The 24,004-nt window shown below is 39.0% G+C and overlaps 1 non-coding gene across 1 annotated transcript; it reads right to left on the reverse strand.

Moving 5' to 3' along the window:
• Positions 1 to 233: 233 nt before the first annotated feature.
• LOC121978903 lies at positions 234 to 339 on the reverse strand. The gene has a single exon (XR_006111231.1). It is a non-coding gene; the product is annotated as a small nucleolar RNA R71 (small nucleolar RNA).
• Between the last annotated feature and the right edge of the window lie 23,665 nt (positions 340 to 24,004).

Here is a 24,004-nt window from a genome sequence, read left to right on the forward strand (position 1 = left end):
GGGAGAAGTATATGAAAGTCTTTATTTGCACTTTGAGATATTTCTAGAGGTTTGTGATATGGTGAACTATGAAAGAGTATCAGTAGATGCAATTTGATTGATGACATTTCCTTTCTGTATCTAGGATAAAGAAAGGACTTGGTTATATTCCTTCCGTCCTCAAAGTATTACGAGTTGGGAACAATTGGAGCAACAATTTCTAAATCACTTTTTCCCTCCAAGCAGAATAGTTTACATGAGGAATTGTATCATAAATTTCGCTCAAGCAGATGGAGAGTCATTATTTGAAGCATGAGACAGATTCAAGAGTCTACAAAGACAGTGCCCTCATCATAGCTTGGAAAAATGGTTGACTCTGCATATATATTCTGTTAGAGTGTATACTAAAAGCCTAGCTTTTTGTAAATATTTATTTTAAAATAAAGAATCACATTGGTCATATCTCTACATTTATAATGTTAAGTTCCATTTGTGATTCCAAATTTAATTTCTAAAGAACACAATAGGTTGTTAGGAAAGGTTCGACACTTGTACAAAATTTTGTACAGTGGAACCGGTACGATCTTCCTAGGACCAACCAACAACGGGAAGCTCAAGTCCATCGGGAGATCAAAACCAATTCCTCCTCTCGGTCCCTATCATAGCCTCTTATTTATAAAGTATTATACCTACCTATACCCACCTTCAGGTGGTTGGCCAAGCCTAGCTTGGAGCCTAAGCTAGGGCCAGCCAAACCAAGGTGAGTTGGTTTGCTTAGGTGGTCGACCCTAGCTTGAACCCAAGCTTAGGTGGTGACTGGCCACAATAAAATTAAAAGGATTTTATTTTTTAAAAATCTTTCCTTTTGTGGAAGCCATGATTTAAAAGAGACTTTAAAAATTAAATCTTTCCTTTTATAGTTTCTACAAAGGATTAAGAGAAAGGTTTGATATCTTTCCTTATTTGTGGTTAAAAAAAAGATTTTAATTTTGAAGAAAACTTTCCTTTTTGGAAATCATCCACATGTTTTAAAAGAGAGATTTTAATTTATAAAAGTTTCCTTTTATAACCAACCATGAAGGGAATTTTTAAAAGAGAAATTTTTATTTTAAAAATTTCTAGAAACAAATTAGGAAGTTTTAATTTTTGTTTAAAACTTTCCTTGCTTGGAGGACAATGAGGTGGCCGTCCATTAGAGGTTTAATAAGAAAATTTTAATTAAATTTTCCTTCTTAAACATTGGTAAGGAATATAGGCTGAGAGAGATGGTCGGACGACCAGCGACGAGGAGGAAAGTGGTGGTGGCGTCGCGACGGTATACAGTGGACGACGTGATATAGGTTTAGGTTTGGAGGGAAGAATGAAGTGTTGTAAATTTTGGCTAAGTATTGGTGGGAAAATTATATTATTTTATTTTGGTTCATAGACATCGGGTTTTAAAAATCACTGTTAAAATCGGTGTCTATTAACGGAAAAAAAGGCGCTCATAGATATCGGCTTAAAACCCGATGTATATGAGCGAAAATCTGCGCTCATAGACACCGATTTTTGAAAAAACCGATGTAAAATACTCAAAGACATCGGGTTTTACTTAAAACCGTTGTTGTTCCATTTATGTCTATGAGGGGTTTTGTTATAGTGAGTGTCCGGATGAGTCTTGTGTATACAAGAAGTGTAACGGCAATGTGGTGGTATTTTTTATACTATACGTAGATAACATTTTGTTAATTGGCAACAATGTCAAAGTGTTATCAGACATAAGGGTATGGTTGTCCAAACAATTCGATATGAAGGACTTAGAAGAATGTGCACACATTCTTGGGATCAAAGTTATAAGGGATTGCAAGAAAAGGATGCTGTGCTTATCTCAAGCTTCATATATATATACAATCCTTACTCGTTTTAGCATGCAAAACTCCAAGAAAGGTTTCTTACCTTTTCGGCATGGAGTAGCTTTATCTAAAGAGATGTCTCCGAAGACATCAAAGGAGATAGAGGACATGAAGGTAGTTCCTTATGCTTCGGCTGTGGGAAGCCTAATGTATGCAATGCTGTGTACGAGATCGAATATCTGTTTTACTGTGGGCATGGTTAGCAGATATAAAAATAACCCTGGACAAGGACATTGGACTGCTGTAAAACATATATTGAAGTACATGAAAAGGACTAGAGATTATATGCTAGTTTACCAAGCAGATGATTTGCTCCCTATGGGTTACACGGATTCAAACTTCCAATCAGATAGGGACAATAGTAAGTCAACATCAGGCTATGTGTTTACTTTAGGAGGTGGAGCCATTGCATGGAGGAGTGTTAAGAAAAAATGTGTTTCAGACTCAACCATGGAAGCTAAGTATGTTGCAACCTCTGAGGCAGCCAAAGAAGCTGTATGGCTCAGGAACTTCCTAATGGACTTAGATGTGATTCCTGGTTTGCCCAAAATTATCACAATTTATTGTGATAATAGCGGTGCAGTTGCAAACTCGAAGGAACCACGAGCCCATAAGACGAGTAAACATATAGAGCACAAGTACCATCTGATACGAGACATCGTAAAGCGAGGAGAAGTTGTCGTTGCCAAGATTGCATCAACAAATAACCTGGCAGATCCTTTCACCAAGGCCCTTCCGGCGAAAGCTTTTGATCGGCATGTGGAAGGGATGGAAATCAGATGTATGGCAGCAGATATGGTAACTTAGTCTTTTAATATAAGTGGGAGATTGTTAGAGTGTATACTAAAAGCCTAGCTTTTGTAAACATTTATTTTGAAATAAAGAATTACATTGGTAAAAAATGTCTACATTTATATGCTAAGTGTAATTGTTCAATTAATTTATATTGTAGATAACATTGTGTGTGGTGTTACACACAGAAGATCATGTTATCGGTTCTTTATAAATTATAAATAGTAGCTCACGACTAAGATGGAAAGGAACAAACCATTGGAATAGTCGTAGTGTAATTAGGTATTAGTTTATCTTGACTAATAAATTATACTAGTACACTCTGAGTGTAGTGAGTAGGACCATTTAAGGTAAGTTCTTTTTATACTGACTTGATAAAAGAACAAGACCTTAATTATTATGGAAGTATGTGCTCTTAATCCTAATATAATAACAAGCACATATAATTAGTATTTATTTCTTTGACTTATCAAAGGGTGAGATTTAGCTCAATAAATCAAAAGGCCCGATAAGTTGGGAAATGATATTACCTATAGTGTATGTTGTTGATTATAGAAGGAAATTATGTCCTAGTAATCTAGGTTGATAATATCCCCAAGAGAAGCTCATAAGGATTGTCATGTTAAACCCTGCAGGTGGACTTAGTCGGACATGACGATAAGGTTGAGTGGTACTACTCTTGGACTAAGATATTAATTAAAGTGAGTTGTTAGTAACTCTTTTGATTAGTGGACTTTTGACATCTTAAACACAAGGAGACTAACACACTCATGATAAGAAGGAGCCCAAAATGTAATTTGGGATTGGTGAGGTAGTTCAATAATAATTCTTTAGTGGTATGAATTATTATTGATGAAATTAAGTTGGGTGTTCGGGGCGAACATGGGAAGCTTAATTTCATCGGGAGAATAAAACCAATTCCTCCTCTCGGTCCCTATCGTAGCCTCTTGTATATAGAGAATTATACCCACATCCTTACCCAACCTAAGGGGGCCGGACAAGCAAGCTTGGAGTCCAAGCTTGGGCCGGCCAAGCAAAGGGTTGAGCCAAGTTGGAAGTGGCCGGCCCTAGCTTGGAGCCCAAGCTTGGTGGCCGACCATATAAAAATTAAAAGGATTTTTATTTTAAAATATTTCCTAATGTGGAAGCCATGATTTAAAAGAGAGTTTAAAAATTAAATATTTTATTTTATAGCTTTCTACAAAAGATTAAGAGAAAGATTAGATATCTTCCCTGATTTGTAGCTAAAAGGAATATTTTAATTTTGTAGAAAACTTTCCTTTTTGGAAATCATCCACATGTTTTAATAGAGAGATTTTAATTTATAAAATTTCCTTTTATAACCAACCATGAAGAGAAAAATTATTAGAGAAATTTTTATTTTAAAAATTTCCGGAAACAAATAAGAAGTTTTAATTTTGTGTTTAAAACTTTCCTTATTTGGAGCTTGTGATATGGTCGGCCATGATCATGGTTAAAAGGAATGTTTAAATAAATTTTGCTTATTAACCTATGGCAAGGAAAATAAAGGAATTTTAATTGTAATAAAATTTCCTTATTTTCCATGACCAAGGATATAAAAGAGAAGGTTAGGGTGCCTTCATGAGACACAACTCTATTCTATTTTCCTCCCCTCTCTTCTTTGGTGGTGGTTGGCCCTTGCTCCCTTGCTTCTCCTCTTCTCTTCTTCTTTGGTGGCTAGCAACATCATCCCTTGGAGCTTTGTGGTGGTGGCCGAATCTTGCTTGGAGGAGAAGGAGATAAAGGAGGCTTTGTTTCTAGTTTCCCTTGGAGCTTGGTGGTGGTGGCCGAAACTCATCATCTCAAGGAGAGGTGCTTGGCCGAAACTTGCAAGAAGGAAGGAGGCTTGGTGGTTCTCATCTCGGAAGATCGTTGCCCACACAACATCCGAGATAAGTAGAGGAATACGATAGAAGATCAAGAAGTTGTTTGCTTACAAAGAAAGGTATAACTAGTAATTGTTTTCTGCATCATACTAGTTTTTTCTTTGTATGAATTCCAAACACAAGAGGCTAGAGATTCAAGATTTTCGGATTAGATATTAGAAGTTATGTTTCTTTTGTTTTGTTTTTCAAATCTGTGATTCGATTGTTCCTTTTGGTTAAACCTAGGGTTATATAAGGAAATTAAATATTAGATTTCATTGAAATGCTTTGTCTAGGAAGTGGTGGATGCTCCCATACCCAAGAAGGCCTAGTGCCTCGCCATGTTTAACCTCGAAGCCAATTTCTGAAAGTAATATTTAATTGAATTTGTAACATGGGTGGATTTGGATCAATAATGTTAAGCACCGTTTGCGATCCAAGTCTAAACTACTAAGAATACATAAGTAAAATTTGGAATCAATAATGTTAAGTTTCGTTTGCGATTCCAAATTTAATTTCTAAAGAACACAATAGGTTGTTAGGAAAGGTTCGACACTTGTACAAAATTTTTTACAGTTGAATCGGTATGATCTTCCTAGGATCAACCAACAACGGGAAGCTCAAGTTCATCGGGAGACCAAAACCAATTCCTCCTCTCGGTCCCTATCGTAGCCTCTTATTTATAAAGTATTATACCCACCTATGCCCACATTCTTACCCACCTTAAGGTGGTCGGCCAAGCCTAGCTTGGAGCCCAAGCTAGGGCCGGCCAAACCAAGGTGAGTTGGTTTGCTTAGGTGGCTGGCCCTAGCTTGAACCCAAGCTTAGGTGGTGACCGGCCACAATAAAATTAAAAGGAGTTTATTTTTTAAAAATCTTTCCTTATGTGGAAACCATGATTTAAAAAAGAGTTTAAAAATTAAATCTTTCCTTTTATAGTTTCTACAAAGGATTAAGAGAAAGATTTGATATCTTTCCTTATTTGTAGTTAAAAGGATGATTTTAATTTTGAAGAAAACTTTCCTTTTTGGAAATCATCCACATGTTTTACAAGAGAGATTTTAATTTATAAAAGTTTCCTTTTATAACCAACCATGAAGGAAATTTTTAAAAGAGAAATTTTTATTTTAAAATTTCCGGAAACAAATTAGGAAGTTTTAATTTTTATTTAAAACTTTCCTTTTTTGGAGGACAATGAGGTGGTCGACCATTAGAGGTTTAATAAGGAAATTTTAATTAAATTTTCCTTATTAAACATTAGCAAGGAATATAAGGAAGTTTTATTTATAAAACTTTCCTTATTTGCCAAGGCCAAGGAATATAAAAGAGAGGGTAGAGGTGCCTCACCTTATAACAACAATACATCTATTGTTTCCTCTCCTCTCTTCCTTGGTGTGGCCAGCCCTCATCCTCTCCTCTTTTTCTTATTCTTTGGCCGGCAGCATCAACTCTCTAGGAGACTCTTGGTGGCCATATTTTACTTGGAGAAGAAGTAGAGAAAGGAGGCTTTGTTTCTTTGCATCCCTTGGAGTTTGGTTGGTGGCCAAAGTTCTTCATCTCTAGAAGACTCTTGGTGGCCAAAACTTGCAAGGAGAAGAAGGAGGCTTGGGTAGATTCTCGTCTCGGTAGATCGTCGCCCACACGACGTCCGAGATAAGAAGAGAAATACGATAGAAGATCGTGAGGTCTATAAGCTATAAAAGGTATAACTAGTTATTAAGTTTCCGCATCATAATTAGTTCATCCTTTTTTTTAAATCTTGAAGTACCAAACACAAGAGGCTAGTGATTCTAGGTTTCAGATTTGTGATTCGAATTTGTGTTTCTTTTGTTTTTTTGATCTTGTGATTCAATTGTTCTTTATGGTTAAACCTAGGGTTACTATAAGGAGATTAAATATTGAATTTCTTTGAAAGGCTTTGTTGAGGCAGTGGTGGATGATCTCATACCCAAGAAGGCCAAGTGCCTCGCCATGTTTGACCTGGGAGCCGATCTCTGAAATAAATATTTAATCGAATTTGTAACGTGGGTGGATTTAGATCAATAATGTTAAGATCGTTTGCGATCCAAGTCTAAACCTCTAAGAACAGATAAGTTAAATTTGGAATCAATAATGTTAAGTTGTGTTTGCGATTCCATATTTAATTTATAAAGAACACAATAGGTTGTTAGGAAAGGTTCATGACTTGTATAAAATTTTTGTACAGGAGAACCGGTACGATATTCCGAGTAGCAACTAATATATTCTCTATTGGATTTTTTTTTCTCAAATAAGTGTTTATTGGATTCATCAACTGGAGGTTCTTTTATGAACAAAAGTGTGGATGAAGCATATACATTAATTGATCAAATAACATTGAATCTCCAAGAATGGTCAAATAGATGTTGGATGGAATTTCTCCCTAGAACTTCAGAAGTGTAAGCCAAAAAAGAAAAAGAGTCTATTAAACAAAATGCAGTTCAACCTTCCAAAATTTTGGAAAATCACAAGTCACAAAATGAGTGGTTCAAATAGTTGGAGGCAAGGATTGATAGCATAGTTTCAAAATAGTTCAAGCATGACCTCCCTCCTACACAGACAAGGTCTAGTGAACAATGTAATAATATTAAGTTGAGCAGTGGCATGAATCATGAAGAACTTCTGGAGACGGACTTGTATAGAATTGAGGAGAAGAACAATAGTAAACTACATAAACTCAATTGCATTACTCCAGAAAGTATCCAAAGGCCACAAGTACCTTTCCCTCAACGGTTGATCACATCATCACTAGACAAGCAAGTTGAACCTCGGCCACAAGCTCAACCCTCCCCCAAAACCTCCACTAAGGGTTCCTTTTCCACAAAGGCTAGTAGGGGCCTACAAAGATAAAGATTTTGGCAAATTCTATGATTCCAATATGGTTGAGTGCAGATTTCTTGATGTGTATAAAGATGAGGAGGTCTTCAGATGAGGAATGTAATGTTAATATAGTGGTTAGCATGTTTTCAGATCCACCTCCTGGTTTTACAGGGCATTGTAATGATATTGAATTTTCAATTGATGAATATGATGAGGTAGTTCCACTTAAAACTGCAAGTGAAGTTATTGATCCTCCTATAATTGATTCTCCTACTCATGATTTTGATGTTGGAATGTTCTTCACAATATGTGATGATGTTATTGACATGAAAGGAAGTGTAGGGTGTTAGTACCCCAAGATAGTTTTGATGTGATCAAATAAAGTAAGGTTAGGTCTTGTTAATTTTTAGCCATGTGTTTAAGTGTACAAGAATTTAGGAGCACAAGAAGTCAAGCAAAAGACCCAGCTAGCAGGAAGGATGACATGGGAGAGCGCTGACGGGCTTGGTACATCTGAGGGACGAGGTGCCGCGGAAGAGTACACGGCGGACGAGAAGGAGGTGCGCGACATTTTTGAGGGACGAGAAGCTAGAGCGGAAGTTTCCTTGAAGGTCAGAAGTTGGGTTTGGGTGAGCCCTATTCCAGATAACTGAGATCACCCAAGTGGAGCCGGAGTGAAAGACTCGGACCAAGGCGAGCGAAACCTGAGCTGAAAATTGGGACCGTAAGTTAACAAGAGGTTGACTTTCTTGGTCCGGGTGCCCAGACTCGTTGGGCTCAGGGCGCCCGGAACCATTCTAGGCATCTAGACCAGGATTCTTATCTGGAATGAGTCAAACGCTATCCGTTGTGATGGGGATAAAGTTTTATCCCCCTCCAAGTGCCTCGACCAAGGCTATAAATATAGCCCTGGTTCCAGAAGCCTACATAAAATACTTGTAAACAACTTCTTCTGTCTAGCTTTGATTTTTTGAGTGTTGTTATTGCTATAAAGAGGCTTCTCTACTTAAAGGAGAATTTAGTACACTTTTCAATCTCCTTGGATTAACAACCTCCCCGGTTGTAACCAAGTAAACTCTTTCATGCCTCTTCTTTTCTTTATTTGCATAATTTATTTCATGCAAGTGCTTAATTATGCTATAACATCTGAGGAAGGTTAGTTTTATTTTTTAGGGCTATCAACTCCCTCTAGCCAACCGTTAGCGATCTAACAAGTGGTATCAGAGCTAGGACACCTCAAAAGGACTAACCACCTACTGAAGCAACGAGATGATCACCGGTGCAAGCATTCATTCATTAAAGTTCAAGGGAATCTTCGCACAATGGGAACACCGAATAGAGGTATTTTTTTAAATGGATTTTGAGATTTTGTTAATCATGAAATATGATTTTATAGCCCCCAAGGACCAACATGAATATGGAAAGGAAGAATGTTTATGGATAAAGAAAGAACAAGCCGATTTTGCGGCAAATGGTAAAGCATAATTCCATCTGCTGAGCGTCCTTCTGCCCCAGGAGGTCAATCGAATCAGCAACTACGACTCCGCCAAAGAGCTCTAGGAGAAATTCTTGGAACTCCACGAAGGCACTTTGGAAGCAAAGTTAGCAAGGTGAGACCTCCTCCGAACCCAGCTAACAAACTTGCGGATGAACAATGGAGAAAAGGTATCGCAACTCCAAGCACGGATCAAAGAACTCATCACTCAGCTCAACAATCTCAGAAAATCTGTAACGAACCGAGATTTAATCTGGTATGCACTCAACGCCTTCCCGAGAACTCTAGATTGGTCATCCTTAGTAGATGCATACTATATCTCTAAGGACTTCGAGGTAAGTACACTAGAGAATTTGTTTTCTTCTTTTGAACTTCATGAAAGTCGATGTGCAAATTCTAAAGAAATCGATAATTTAAATAACAATCTTTCCTTGAAAGCCAAGAAGGAAGACTCTAACTCCGAAACATCAATCGATGAAGATGAAGCAACTCTACTAGTAAGAAAATTTAATAAATTTATTAAATCTAATAAATTTAATAAGTCATAGGGAAAGAAGCATTATTAGAACAAAAGGAATGTCGATGTTACAACTGTAATGAAGAAGGACACATCAAGGATGACTGTCCAAAATTGAAGAACAAGGAAAAGGAGAAAGAAGAAGAAGACAGTCCGACCCAAGCATAATCTAAAGGCGACACGGGATGACATGTCATCCGAATCCAAAGTCGAAGCCTATGCCGAACTAGCCCTAATGGTAGACCATTAAAAAAAAAAATGAAAGATGTGTTAGGACCTTCGGATGGCTAGAGAGGGGGGGTGTGAATAGCCGACCCCAAATTTTTGTTTCTTCCTACAATTTAGGTTAGCGCAGCAGAAATAAACGTAGAAACGAAAATGGAAAAGGGCAAACCTCAAACGCAACGATATAACGAGGTTCGGAGATGATACTCCTACTCCTCGGCGTATCCGTAAGGTGGACGAATCCTATCAATCCGTCGGTGGATGAGACCCCGAAAAACTGGCTAATAAGAACTCCTTCTGGGTGGAGAAACCTCGCCACAATCTCTTTTGCAACAGCAATAAAGGCGTACAAGAAATAAAGCAAGAAACAATGGATAATATGAATGTAAATACACTCTACCAAGTTTGCTTGCCTTCTTCTCGTCGACTGGAGTCCGTTGATGAAGCAGCAACTTCACGGATGATGCCAACAGCAGCTGATCAACCAGTCGTGGGAAGCTCACACGAAGCTTCAGCAAAGAGGAGCTCAGCAAAGCTCAAATCGCAGTAAGGAGGAAGAGCAAGAACTGTTCCTGTAGAGGCCCTCGACCTCGATATATATCCTGCACCTGCTGCAACTGTGAAGAAGACAGAAGAGCAACACAGAAATCTAGTCGTTGTATCGCAACGGCTAGGCCTGGACCGATCAGGCTCCACCCTGATCGGTCTGGGAGCCATCTGATCGGTCTGTGGACCGATCAGGCCCTAGGCTGATCGGTCCCCAGACCGGTCAGCCATCTCTGTGAGGGTTGGCTTTAAAGCCTGATCGGTCTGTGGACCGATCAGGCAACGATCAGTAGCTTCCTGATCGTTTTTTGATCGGTCTGTGGACCGATCAGATAACCTACAGCGAACCACTGTTTGCTTACTGATCGGTCACCAGACCGATCCAATGCTTTAGAGCTTCCCAGCCCTAAATCCTAAAGCCTTCCCAGTCTAGAGAACGAGCTACCGAGCCCTCTCTGACCTAGTCTGGAGAAACGAGCTACCGAGCCCTCTCTGACTTCCATGTCCGGTCCAGAGAACGAGCTACCGAGCCCTCTCTGACCTAGTCTGGAGAACGAGCTACCGAGCCCTCTCCGACTTCATCCGGTCCAGAGAACGAGCTACCGAGCCCTCTCTGACCTAGTCCGGATAACGAGCTACCGAGCCCTCTCCAACTCTGTCTGGTCCAGAGAACGAGCTCCCGAGCCCTCTCTGACCTAGTCCGGAGAACGAGCTGCCGAGCCCTCTCCGACTTCGTCTGGTCCAGAGAACGAGCTCCCGAGCCCTCTTGACCTAGTCCGAAGAACGAGCTGCCGAGCCCTCTCCGACTTCCCATGCCAAGCTTCCATACTTGGACTTCTCCCGTGCCAAGCTCCCTGCTTGGACTTTTCCGTGCCAAGTCTCCATACTTGGACTTTTCCCGTGCCAAGCTCCCTGCTTGGACTTTTCCGTGCCAAGTCTCCATACTTGGACTTTTCCCCGTGCCAAGCTCCCTGCTTGGACTTTTCCATGCCAAGTCTCCATACTTGGACTTTACCGAATCAAGTCAACTCAAGTCGGGTCAACCGGGTCAACCAGTTCAACCTTGACCGAAGGTTGCACCCACAATCTCCCAAGTTTGTATTCTTGTCAAACATCAAGATACAAATTTTCTATTCTCGTCAAACATCAAAATACAACTCGAGTCAGGTCAACTCGAGTCGGGTCAACTAGGTCAACCTTGACCTAAGGTTGCACCAACAATCTCCCCCTTTTTTATGTTTGACAAAAACCATAATCAAGTTAGGTTAACCCGATAACCTAACTTAGGTTTTCCAATAGTTCTCCAATCAATGTTCTTCCTTGAACATTCTCCCCAAACTCCAATGTTCTTCCTTGAACATTCTCTAGACATTTCTCCCCCTTTTTGACACACATCAAAAAGAGTGAATCAAGGTTAAGAGTTTCTTCCTAATGAAAGTCCCATACCTTTCATTGAAACCCTTAATTTCCCCCTTGATACTAAAGATAATAATCAACTTAGTGATAATCCCATATCATTCATCCTCAGAAATCGAGTAAAAACTCCTCCTAAAAGTCAACTCCCCTTTGACCAATAGGTAAAACTCCCCCTAAAGGTCAACTCCCCCTTGACCATTGCACCAACAATGTCTTGGAGAGTTTCAACCCTTTAGAAATCAAAAACACCAACTTCCAAAGCTGAAATTTCAGACAACAATCGAAAATCAGCATTTTTGCACGCTCTGATCGGTTACCAGACCGATCAGAACCTCACTGGATCGGTCACCAGACCGATCCACACTTCTCTGGATCGATCAGGATCCCCTCTGATCGGTCCACAAATCTCTGATAGGGATTTCTGATTTTTCTCCCGAAATTCAGAAACCCCTAAAAAATCACAAAAAATTCCAAAAATTATAAAATTTTGAGGATACATTCCTCATAACATATATTATCATGGAAAAATAGTTTTCTATGAAAATAACTTCCATTTTTAAATCTTGATACAAAGTTCGAAAGACTTTGAAATAGCTCAAGGTTAATCCATCTTTGTGTCAACTTGCTCAATGATGAATGCTATCATTAGAAAAGCTTCATCAAGGTTTTTCAAATCAATTTTGAAATGATTTTAAACCATTTAATTTAGGACCGCAATCTTAGGGCTAAGTGTACATGACTTGTACGCAAGCTTTCCCTATGATCCTGAATTTCGAATTAGGCTCATCTAGGTACAAGAACTATGCACCTTGATCCTAACTCATAATCCTAATATCTCACACACATCTAAGGTGTATCAAACACATCCAAGTCAATTTTGATGTGAGATATGGGTTTAGGTCATCTTAAGCTAAGTTCTCATGCATTTTCTAAACAACAATTTGATCTCCATATCAAATTGTGTTTTTATCCTTAAATCAATTTAATTGATCATACATGCAAGAGATGATGACATGGCATAAAATAATATCATAAGTGGAAACATGTGCCAATGTCATGATGTCATGGCATAAAGTATGAAACTTAAATAAGGTATGACATATAACTAACCTAAGCATTATCATGACATTTCAAATGATAGTAAATTAGATATGATGTCATGACATGGCATATGGCAAACAATATATGGAAAATAACATATAAAGGTATAGAAAATACCTAATTCTAGCTTTAGTTGCCATTTTTGATAATTTTGATCATTTTTCCATAAATTCTATATTCCTAAGTGTAATAGATCTAAAATCATATACTAAAGATTTTTAGATCACTATGTGTCAATTAGATTGACCCTAGAAAATTCCTCAAGTGTGGTTGGCGCATCCTAATCACCTTAGGAATGAGTAAAATTTTAAATTTCATTTTCAAGGCTTGATTACACCTTGAAAATTCCTAAAATGCCACCTTTTGCCATGATTATGTTAACTACCTATCCAATTAAGGTTGGCACACCCTAACCCATCTAGCATGATGGAATCACGCTCCTAGGAACCCAAAACCTATTTGAGCTCATTGGGTTCACTAAATATTCACTAGGGATGACTTCCCTAGCCCTCCTAATGACCCTCCTAGGCTTTAAAGCCTTGGTCATTTGGGACTCATCAAGATCAACTCTAGGGGTGACTCCCCTTGTGACCTTGGTGATGGTCTTCCTAGCCCTAGGTCTTGTTCCATAATCGAATGGAACATTATGATAAGTGGGCTTGACCACTTGAGACTTAGGTTTGTGACTCAAACCTCTCATGTCCTTGGGCTTTTGTTTTTGACCCTTAAACCCTAGAGTTGACTTCTCCAAATTCTTAAGGGTCTTTTCTAAAGTGTCAAGTCTTGACCTTAAGACTTGATTTTCCTTCTCTAATACCTCAAGTTTTAATTTGTCATTTTTCTTTGAGGTATTCCTAGGCATATGCTTAGTTGTTTTGGGATTCCTATCTAGGTTTTCCTTAACCTTAGATGAATTAATTCTTGGGTTGGTACTTCTAGTATTGTCCTTATCTAGACTAACATGTTTGGCACCTAAGCACATGTATTGGTTTCTATAGTTATCATGCTTATCATTATTGACAAATGCAATAAAGCTACTAGCATGTGTCTTATTAGAATTGCAAGGATATGCCTTAAAGGGTACCTTAGGGTTTGCCTTAGCTCCCCCCATAGATGTGCTTGGTCTCTTGTCCTTGTGAGGTTGCCTCCCCCTCGGACATTGGCTCCTATAATGTCCCCTTTGCTTGCATTGGAAGCACACCACGTGCTCCTTGCCCTTGCGTATCGGGACTCCGGCTTCCTTGACCTTTGGCGTCGGTGGAGTCTTCCTAATCCTCTTTGGACATTTACTCTTGTAATGCCCATATTCCCTACACTCAAAGCACATTATATGTAATTTACTTGAAATTAAGTTGCTTGAGTTACCTAGGGTTGAGGATGGATATAAGCTCTCTTCTTCATCCCTTCCGGAGGTAGAGACTTCTTATTCTTGCTCCAATCTTGAAGAAGAACTCTTCTCCTCTTCTTCCTTAGATGTTGAGTAGCCCTCAACTTCTAATTCCATACCTCCATGATGTGAGCTACTTGGCTCACTTGACTCCTCTTCATGACTTGAATTGGAGCTCTCCTCATGGAACTTAGCCAAGTTGTTCCACAACTCCTTGGCATCGTTGTATCCACCTATCTTACGCAAGACATCATTAGGTAATGAAAATTCAAAGATTTTCATTACCTTGTCGATGATCATGGATCGGTGGATTTGTTCCTTCGTCCACTTCTTCTTCTCAAGAGGTTCTCCTTCTTTATCCACCGGAGGAATAAAACCTACTTGTACACAATTCCAATTTACTAGGTTAGTCATAAGAAAATACTTCATTCTTACCTTCCAATACACGAAGTCGTCGTGATCGTAGAAGGGTGGAATCATGATGTCTTCTCCAAGTCGATCCATTCTCTAGCTTGTGCTCCCCCGGGTGTTAATCCGTCGAAGAGCAACCTTGCTCTGATACCACTTGTTAGGACCTTCGGATGGCTAGAGAGGGGGGGTGTGAATAGCCGACCCCAAATTTTCGTTTCTTCCTACAATTTAGGTTAGCGCAGCAGAAATAAACGTAGAAACGAAAATGGAAAAGGGAAAACCTCAAACGCAACGATATAACGAGGTTCGGAGATGATACTCCTACTCCTCGGCGTGTCCGTAAGGTGGACGAATCCTATCAATCCGTCGATGGATGAGACCCTGAAAAATCGGCTAATAAGAACTCCTTCTGGGTGGAGAAACCTCGCCACAATCTCTTTTGCAACAGCAATAAAGGAGTACAAGAAATAAAGCAAGAAACAATGGATAATATGAATGTAAATACACTCTACCAAGTTTGCTTTCCTTCTTCTCATCGACTGGAGTCCGTTGATGAAGCAGCAACTTCACGGATGATGCCAACAGCAGCTGATCAACCAGTCGAGGGAAGCTCACACGAAGCTTCAGCAAAGAGGAGCTCAGCAAAGCTCAAATCGCAGTAAGGAGGAAGAGCAAGAACTGTTCCTGTAGAGGCCCTCGACCTCGATATATATCCTGCACCTGCTGCACCTGTGAAGAAGACAAAAGAGCAACACAGAAATCTAGTCGTTGTGTCGCAACGGCTAGGCCTTGACCGATCAGGCTCCACCCTGATCGGTCTGGGAGCCATCTGATCGGTCTGTGGACCGATCAGGCCCTAGGCTGATCGGTCCCCAAACCGGTCAGCCATCTCTGTGAGGGTTAGCTTTAAAGCCTGATCGGTCTGTGGACCGATCAGGCAACGATCAGTAGCTTTCTGATCATTTTCTGATCGGTCTGTGGACCGATCAGATAACCTACAGCGAACCACTGTTTGGTTACTGATCGGTCACCAGACCGATCCAATGCCTTAGAGCTTCCCAGCCCTTAATCCTAAAGCCTTCCCGGTCTAGAGAACGAGCTACCGAGCCCTCTCTGACCTAGTCTGGAGAAACGAGCTACCGAGCCCTCTCCGACTTCAAAGTCCGGTCCAGAGAACGAGCTACCGAGCCCTCTCTGACCTAGTCTGGAGAACGAGCTACCGAGCCCTCTCCGACTTCATCCGGTCCAGAGAACGAGCTACCAAGCCCTCTCTGACCTAGTCCGGAGAACGAGCTACCGAGCCCTCTCTGACCTAGTACGGAGAACGAGCTGTCGAGCCCTCTCCGACTTCGTCTGGTCCAGAGAATGAGCTCCCGAGCCCTCTTGACCTAGTCCGGAGAACGAGCTGCCAAGCTCTCTCCGACTTCCCATGCCAAGCTTCCATACTTGGACTTCTCCCGTGCCAAGCTCCCTGCTTGGACTTTTCCGTGCCAAGTCTCCATACTTGGACTTTTCCCGTGCCAAGCTCCCTGCTTGGAATTTTCCGTGCCAAGTCTCCATACTTGGACTTTTCCCCGTGCCAAGCTCCCTGCTTGGACTTTTCCGTGCCAAGTCTCCATACTTGGACTTTTCCCGTGCCAAGTCTCCATACTTGGACTTTACCGAATCAAGTCAACTCAAGTCGGGTCAACCAAGCCAACCTTGACCGAAGGTTACACCCACAATCTCCCAAGTTTGTATTCTTGTCAAACATCAAGATACAACTTTTCTATTCTCGTCAAACATCAAAATACAACTCGAGTCAAGTCAACTCGAGTCGGGTCAACCAGGTCAACCTTGACTTAAGGTTGCACCAACAAGATGTTCAGAGATGAGCATCGACGAAGGGGGAGGATCATCAGATGAAAGCTATAATGAAGGGGGAGTATCATAATACGAGATAAGTCAGGTACATGCATTATCTCCTGAAAAGTTGTTTAAATTTATTAAGATTCTTTCCAAGGATTTAGTTAAATTAGAAAAAAAATATAGACTTGAAAAGACAATTAGCCAATGCATACCCCTTAAATTTGTTTAAAATTTGAAATTAGAAAATGATAAATTAAAAATAGAAATAGAATATTGGAAAATATCATGCATACTCAAATAATCAAAATATTAGGAGATGTAATAGTTTAAACTGTTATTTTAAATATCATAAGAGCCAAATTAGGAAAATATCATGAAAATATATTCCATAGAAATTTTTAATTAATCCTGTAGGAAGGAGCCTATTTTGGGTTCCAAAATCATATTTAGACTAATTTTTTTTTAGAAATAAAAATTAAATATTTAAATTCTTTAAAAGGCTTTGTCTGGAAGTGGTTGATGATCCAACAACTAAAAAGGCCTAGTGTCTCGCCATAGTCTCAAAGCAAATTACTGAATTGAATATTTAATTGACTTACTGTTAAGTAATTAGTGGTTGGAAAAATACTTTAAAATGTCTATCAAATTTTTAGAAATTAGTTAAAAGTTAACTTTTCGAGAACTGTTAATTTTTTTTTGAATTTTTTTAACAATAATTTTAACTTTATATAAAATTTTTTTGCTATTAAATATGTTTTAAAAAAATAAACTTAAACCTTATTTTTGTTAATTATTCCTTAGGCTTTTTATCATTGCTAAGTAGAATTTCTTTTGTTGTACCCCATCTTTAATCTGATCAAAAGAGGGAGTAGTAAGTGTAGGGGGAGGGTAGTATAATTTTTTGTACTTTAAATATATTTTTTTTTACTTAAAGTTTTTAAAATTTTTGTACTTAATTTCTGCACATGCAATTTTTTTGCAAACATTGTAACAATTATGTTTACCCTAACTTAACTTGGGTTTGATCACATCAAAAAGGGAGAGATTATTGGTACCCCAAGATAGTTTTGATGAGATCAAACAAAGTAAGATTAGGTCCCATTGGTTTTTAACCCTGTGTCTAAGGGTGCAAGAATTTATAAGCATGGGAAATCAAGAAAAAGATGAAGCTAGCAAGAAGGATAGCACGAGAGAGAGCTGATTGGCTCGGTGCATCTGAGGAACGAGGTGTTGTGGAACAATACGTGGGCGGATGAGAATGAGGTGCATGGTGTTACCGAGGGATGATAAGTCGGAGCGAAAGTTTGCTCGAAAGTCGGAAGTTTGGTTCGGGTGAGTCCTATTTCGGATGGCCGAGATCACCCAAGTGGATTAGGAGCCGGAGTAGAAGACCTAGACCAAGGCAAGTAGAACCGGAGCTGAAGACTAGGACCTAAAGTCAACAAGAGGTTGACTTTCTTGGTCCAAGCGCCAAGACCCAATCCGGGTGCCCAGATCAGGATTCTTATCCGGAACACGTCAAACATGATCTATTGCGATGGGGATAAAGTTTATCCCCCTCTAGACACCTGGAACCCTTCTAGACGCCCTAACCAGGGCTATAAATACAACCCTGGTCCCAGAATCCTACATAGAACACTTGTAAATAACTTCTTCATCTAGATTTGATTTTTGAGTGTTGTTATTACTATAAAGAGGCTTCTCTGCCTGAAGGAGAATTTAGTACGCTTTTCAATCTCCTTGGATTAATAACCTCCCTAGTTGTAACCAAGCAAACTCTTTCATACCTCTTCTTTTCTTTATTTTCTTAATTTATTTCATGCAAGTATTTAATTAAGCTATAATGTCTAAGGAAGATTTAGTTTTATTTTTCAGGGCTATCACCTCCCTCTAGCCGACCGCCAGCGATCTAGCATAGGGAGCTGTGTTGTGGAAGCAGCATCTCAAGAATCACCTCCTTAGTCCACACAACCCTTAGAGACTATGAGAGTCACAAGAATTGAGTTTATTGTGGATCAATGTGTAGGGACTTATGCAAATATGGCATAGCCCCAAGAATCACCACCTTTAGTTGCACTTCCACCTATGCCAGAGCCAGAACTAGTACTTAATTCTGAAGAAGTCGCATCACATGCTTAGAACTTTCATGTACCTCTCCGAAATGCAGAGTAAGTATTTCTTGTGATCTTTTAGAAAACTTTGTAGAGGTATCTATAATTGACTTTGTTGGATGTGATTCAATTTTTACCACTTATTCATCTTATCTTGATATGGTTCTGGTTCTATCTTATATAACATGTTTGTAAGAGATTTATTTTTCTTTTGGGTGTGCAGAGTTCACTTGGGCTAAAAATTGGAAGCTCAGTCTAAACTGTCTTCGACCACCTGAAAGAACTTCTAAGAAGACAAAGATGAAGAGAGCAGTGATACACTATATTGTTCTTATAATGTCAACTCTCTTCATAATAAATTGGGCAATTGGAAGAAAAGTCTAGAAGTATTCTACTCCGGCTAGAGCCCGGTTTCAATGAGCCAAATAAGGGGTCGAGCTAATGACCTTAAACAAGTGCTTCTTGGGAGGCAACCCAAGTTTAATCTTGTTTTCATTTATGTTTTTAATTTCTTTCTAATTTCTTTACTTTCTTCATTATAACCCTTATCCCTCTACTTAGTTTTCCTTGTTCACTTTCTTCTTATAGGATTCAAAGTTGTGGAGGAGTGCGAATCACAAATAGGGATGTATCTATAGAACATAAATGTCTCAACCATTTGGAGCTCATCACTTGGTAACTTCTCTAACTTTAATAGCTCCTACATATTACATTTCTAGTTTCCATTGGAACATTAAAAAATTTTAAGTCTAGGGGGATACATCAGGTGCATTGGGTTTAGTTTAGTTTTTACACATTTCTTTCTATATAATAAAATTTTCATAGTTGCATCATTCATCACATTATGACTACTTGTTCCTTAATGCAAAATACTAGTATCACTACAACAAAAATGTTAAACGACAACACCACAAAGACAACGGTTTTAGAAGAAACTGTTGTAAATTTGGTAAAAGACAACGGTTTTATATAAAACCGTTGTCTTTGAGCTCCCATAAAATACAAAAGACAACGGTTTTGTGAAAACCGTTGTCATTGAGCAATATTTTTTTAAATCAACAACGCATTTTACAACGGTTATCTAAAACCGTTGTCTTTAAGCACTTTTTTAGGCGATACGACAACAGTTTTGTAAACCGTTATCTTTTACTTTATTCTTTCGGTGTTTTTCCCTCTCTGTGAAAAATTTTTGGCGCCGTGTTTTCCGCCTTAGCCTTCCTGAACCCCTCTTATCCATTTTTATTTCCCTCTCTCCATACGATCTCTTCACGCTCCTGCTACCGAAAACCTAAGCATCTTCATTCAACCCCTCTCTGGCGAACCCCTCTCCACAAATTTTTAAGTGGAGAGGAGGTGGAGGAAGGTGATGAGTTTGTTCATCGGAACATGCGCCAATGACGAGAACTCGTCGAACCTTGTTTGCTAGCTTGACTGCGTCTAGGGCATGGTCGATGCTCTCTCTTTTGTCCGGTGGAAGTGTCATCAGGTTAATGTCTCCCTTCACCTCTTTCCTCTGCTTACTCATTAGGGTTTCATCTTACCTGCTTCTTGATGAGGATGTTGTCGTTGAGATCTCCGGAGATGAACTCGTCATCATTGTGGAGGAGTTTGGGTGAGGGGGACGAAGAGGGGACGAACCGAAGCCAATCCCCAAGGGGAAAACCAAATCTCCGGAGCAAATCTTCCCGGTCATCTCGCCGTCGAGTGCATTCTTGATTTGTTCGCCCCCCAGTTTTCAGGGCTGCGTTAGTTGAGCACCGTACAGCAGATCGAGATGTGGATTTCCTGGGCAACGCGGATGTGGGCCTCCTTCGGAGCTTTCTTCCTTTGGCTTGTCACTTTGGTCTACTTCACTCAGGTTCCCTTCCTTTGGCTCTTATTTCCGACCTTGTAGAGTAGGGCTTCTTTGTCGATTCATTCTTGTACCTGCCTTTTTGGTAGTTTTCATTGATCTTGTTTCTCTATAAAAGACGTAATTTCGATCGTCATTTTTATATACTTTGGCAGGGTTTCAGATCCTTTGTGTGGACTGCAATTTCTTACCAGATGAAAGACATACTGAAGTTATCGCCGTCTTCATCACAGTTTCTAATTTCTGTTGCTCATTCTCCATGGAGTATCAAACCAATTTATGGGTAACCACTTAACCGTCTTGTGTTTGGTCCACTTAACCGTCTTGTGTTTGGTGGTTCGATGGATCTTATTGCCTGCTGCTTGCGTTGTGATTGGTACTTCAACACTTACAGACAAATGATCTGCATTTTATGTTAGCAATCACAATATGTAGCCAATTTATCTTATAAAATTGTTTTAGTAATCTGTACGCAATTCTAATTCATGACTCTTTTGTTGTTGATGTGCATGTTATCATGAGCTTGCTAACGGTTAAATTTTACTAACTCGACGTGTTTATTTCTTTTGGAACACTAAACTTTAAATGACTTGGTCTTTGTATATTTTCTCATAATAGATACACATAGCTGGACTCACAAGAACATTTGGGCATTATGTGTGAGATCATACTGTTTCTGATATTGATGCATGAAGGTGCATAACTTGTTGAGCTACACAAGGCAAATATGTCAGTATAAATTTCTTAAAACATAATATTTCATATCAAATTGTTTCCATATTTGTGATGCTGCTAAATGCATTTCTATTACTTACATTTGCATTGCTCGTATGAATTAGCTTATCCACCCAAATCAAAGAATAAAGGAAAACAAATGTCAAACACGATTGTTCTCATGGTGATAATTATTTTTTCTTGTTGAACTCACACAGGATATTACTCTTGGTGTTTCCCTTGGTTCAGCAACCCAGATCTCCATGTTTGTTGTAAGGATTTAATTTGATGTAGCTTTGAAATGAAATGTTGTGTATATGTTAAAGAATAGCTTACAATGTACTAATTTGCCCTTTTTGTAACGCCCGCCCTCCCTGCTAACCCTAAGGGACGGGGCTACGATACTCTATGTACATATTACAGCGGAAGACTTGAAATAATTTTCTTAGTTTAATAAAACTTTTCTTTTGTTTTCAAATCCGAACTACACTAATATGGTTTCCATAACATGATAACAAGATAAATAGAAACATAACATCAAGTTACCCATATAGTACTACAATTTACGAAACCAAAGCGAAATTCTTAAAAGTTCTTAAAGCAGGTTCTTATTTGGTTACCTAGCCACCGCCACACACATCTCCTTGCCTCTCCTGCTGCTCCTTTAGCTCATCCAGCTTTTTCCTTTATCTGTGGTACAAGGAAAGTAAGGTATGAGCACTCATGGCTCAGTAAGTTCCTTTCCTACTCACTAAAACCGAGAATCATCACATGATCAAAGAATATCTCAACATAACATGATCTCAACTAGTCATGGCATAACATATCATACTCTTTAAGCATATCATGCAACATAACAAAATCATAACTAGTCATGGCATATCATCTCTTAAAGCATAGCATGATACATAACATAATCATATCTAATCATGGCATATCATAGCATCATCATAAGGTAGCATGGCATATCAAGCATAGCATGAAACATAACATAATCATATATAATCATGGCATATCATAAATCATAGCATCATCACAACATGATCATAAGGTATATGCAATATGATTTTGAAAACATCTATCCGAAAAACATGTGTATGTCTCATGATCTTTAAAACCATTTCTTCTTACATATATACTTGAACATATTATCAACTTAAAGGGGATCCCGGCTATGTACCACTTACATATTGCGCGCAACCTATGTAGGTCCAAGGTAGCAAGTCTTGAACCCTACAAGGCAAGCATACTAGGCCCGAGTCTTACTCCATCGACCTAGGGGCACTTAGGAGTCCATCCCTAACGAGGCCCGAGTCTTATTCCATCGACCCCGGGGCGCTTATGGAGCCCACCCTTGGTACAAGCCATATAAAGTAAAGTACATGTCATACTTATACATATCACACATCATAAGAGCATGCATCACTTAGGCACACATCATATCATAAAAGTATGCATCACTTAGGCATACATCATATCATAAAAGTATGCATCACTTAGGCATACATCATATCATAAAGGTATGCATCACTTAGGCATACATCATGTCATAAAAGCATGCATATTTTCACCACATAGCATATCATAAAAGCATGCATATTTTCACCACATAGCATATCATAAAAGCATGCACATTTCTATCCACATAGCATATCATAAAAGCATGCATATTTCTAGCACATGTCATATCATGGAAAGTATGAATCACAAGCATACATATTTAAGCATAAGGGTGTATCATGTGATTATACTATCATAAGGAACATGGTAACATAGTTAACTTGGATTCTAAGCTTCCTAATCCCTTGGGTTCTTATCATGGCCGAACCCCCTTAGATCTCAATTTAGGTAAAAATAACCTCCAAGCATGTGGAACCTAAATTATCATCACATCAATTTCATAGGAAGCATTATAAGCATGATTAACTTGGTTTCTAAGTTCTCCAAGTCCCTAAACTTCATGTGGCCAAACCTTATCAGGTGTGAAACAAGGTCCCAAATGTCATGAAAGCATGGAAACCTTAAACCATATCTATAGCATTTTTCTTCCAAGTAACATAGTAATCATATTTGAGCTAATTCCTAAGTTCCTCAAGCCCTTAACATATGTCATGGCCAAAATTTCACAAGTATTCATTAGGGTTAAAAACAAGCATACAAGCATGTGAACTTGAACTAACATCATGTATAAATTCATAATAAGGTATCATACAAAGGGTATGGCCGAAACTTACCCTAGCCTCATTTTAGGTCATTAAGCAACATATAGCATGAGAACTTTGGCTTTCTACTTATCATATTTCATGTAGAGTGACATGAGCATATTTAAATTTTGTTCTAGGGTTTCTAGGGCATCTATCCCTTCATGGCCGAGACCTACAATGGTCCATTTAGGTCATGGAAAAATTATACAAGCATGTGACACAATCAACACATTATCATATTTCCATAAGAAGCATTTTTAACACAATTGGTTTCAATTCTAAGGCCTCTAGGTCATTTAAACCCTACTTGGCTGAGACCCATCAGTGGTTAACTTTGCTTCAAATAGCCTAAAAGCATAGGAAGTCATACAAGTTTCATAGCATGTATGAAGACAAGCATAATAAACATACATGTGCATTGTGTCTTAGGCTTCCTAGGTTTCTTTTCCTTTTTCTTTTATTTTTCCTCATGGACGAAACCTACCATTCTCTAAACTAGGTTTTAAGTGGCCTAAAGCATGGAAAACCTAAGTAAGTTTCATGGCAAAAATTACTAAGAACATCATATACAAATTTGGTTCATAAACAAGCTAGGACCCTTGTGACCTTACAAGTCATATATCATGTAACTAAATTCTCTATACCCTAATTAAGCATGAGAGCATTAAACCACTTTCATATCTTAATATCACAGAGGTCTTGAGCATGTTAAAATTTTGTTTAAGCTTTCCTAAGCTATCCATCTTAACATGGCCGAAAATCTTAATGAAGAGTTCATGAATTTCTAGCA

The sequence above is a fragment of the Zingiber officinale genome, chromosome 4B, assembly GCF_018446385.1.
Source record: "Zingiber officinale cultivar Zhangliang chromosome 4B, Zo_v1.1, whole genome shotgun sequence".
In the NCBI taxonomy this organism is placed as follows: Eukaryota; Viridiplantae; Streptophyta; class Magnoliopsida; order Zingiberales; family Zingiberaceae; genus Zingiber; species Zingiber officinale.